This window comes from Bos grunniens, chromosome 15 (genome assembly GCF_055505025.1).
Source record: "Bos grunniens cultivar Pamir isolate PY7600 chromosome 15, Bosgru_T2T1.0, whole genome shotgun sequence".
In the NCBI taxonomy this organism is placed as follows: Eukaryota; Metazoa; Chordata; class Mammalia; order Artiodactyla; family Bovidae; genus Bos; species Bos grunniens.
This window is the reverse complement of record NC_141179.1, coordinates 46,323,361-46,324,883: the sequence shown is the minus strand read 5'-3', so window position 1 is coordinate 46,324,883 and position 1,523 is coordinate 46,323,361.

Below are 1,523 nucleotides of genomic sequence, written 5' to 3'. Positions count from 1 at the left end.
CTTTGTTGGCAAAGTAATGTCTCTGCTTTTTAATATGCTGTCTAGGCTGGTCATAACTTTCTTTCCAAGGAGTAAGCGTCTTTTAATTTCATGGCTGCAGTCATTGCTGCTGCTGCTAAGTCACTTCAGTTGTGTCCGACTCTGTGCGACCCCATAGACGGCAGCCAACCAGGTTCCCCATCCCTGGGGTTCTCCAGGCAAGAGTACGAGAGTGGGGTGCCATTGCATTCTCTGGCTGCAATCACTATCTGCAGTGATTCTGGAGCCCAAAAATATAAAGTCTGACACTGTTTCCATTGTTTCCCCATCTATTTGCCATGAAATGATGGAATGATCTTAGTTTTCTTACTGTTGAGCTTTAAACCAGCTTTTTCACTCTCCTCTTTCACTTTCTTCAAGAGGCTTTTTAGTTCCTCTTCACTTTCTGCCATAAGGGTGGTGTCATCTGCATATCTGAGGTTATTGATATTTCACCCAGAAATCTGGATTCCAGCTTCCTCCAGCCCAGCGTTTCTCATGATGTACTCTGCATATAAGTTAAATAAGCAGGGTGACAATATACAGCCTTGACGTACTCCTTTTCCTATTTGGAACCAAATATAAATTAAATAAGCAGGGTGACAACATACAGCCTTGACGTATTACTTTCCTGATTTGGAACCAGTCTGTTGTTCCATGTCTAGTTCTAAGTGTTGCTTCTTGACCTGCATACAGATTTCTCAGGAGGCAGGTCAGATGGTCTGGTATTCCCATCTCTTTCAGAATTTTCCACAGTTTATTGTGATCTCCACAGTCAAAGGCTTTGGCATAGTCAATAAAACAGAAGTAGATATTTTCTGGAACTCTCTTGCTTTTTTGGTGATCCAGCGGATGTTGGCAATTTGATCTCTGGTTCCTCTGCCTTTCTAAATCCAGCTTGAACATCTGGAAGTTCACGGTTCATGTACGCTGTACTATAGCTTCTCATTTTTTCATTAACTCTAAATCTGACCTAAAAAATAAAGTCTGTTTTTTAAAAAGCAAAGGAACTGATGCTCTTCCTTTTTAATGTCACTAGCTCTTAATTTACAGTCTAGAATGGGTATATCTAATTGATTAAGTCCTAACTCCAATGCAGACCAAGGCATTTAATATCAGATGTATTCAATTTCTATGGACAGAGACAGACTCTAACTTTCCACAACACTCAACAGAAGACTATAATTATAGAAAGGTTATTCAAATGATCAGACGCCTAAAACTAACAAATATCCATGACACATACATAGCCCATGAAACTACCCCTTCTCGTATCTTGACAATCTACAAATTCCTGACTGCTTTTTGATTCCAGAAGAAAGGGGAGATGAGTAGGTGGGGCAGTGAAAACGTGTAAGAAAGATATCCGCCAGTTTTAGATGTAGATGGAGGAAGCCACATAAGTTTGATAAGCCGTTTTCCCACCTACCCTAAGGGCGGCCCTCGGTTCTAGGCCCTAGAGTTGGACTCAAGTCTACAAAGTGGGAGGGGCCTGGGAAAGGGGC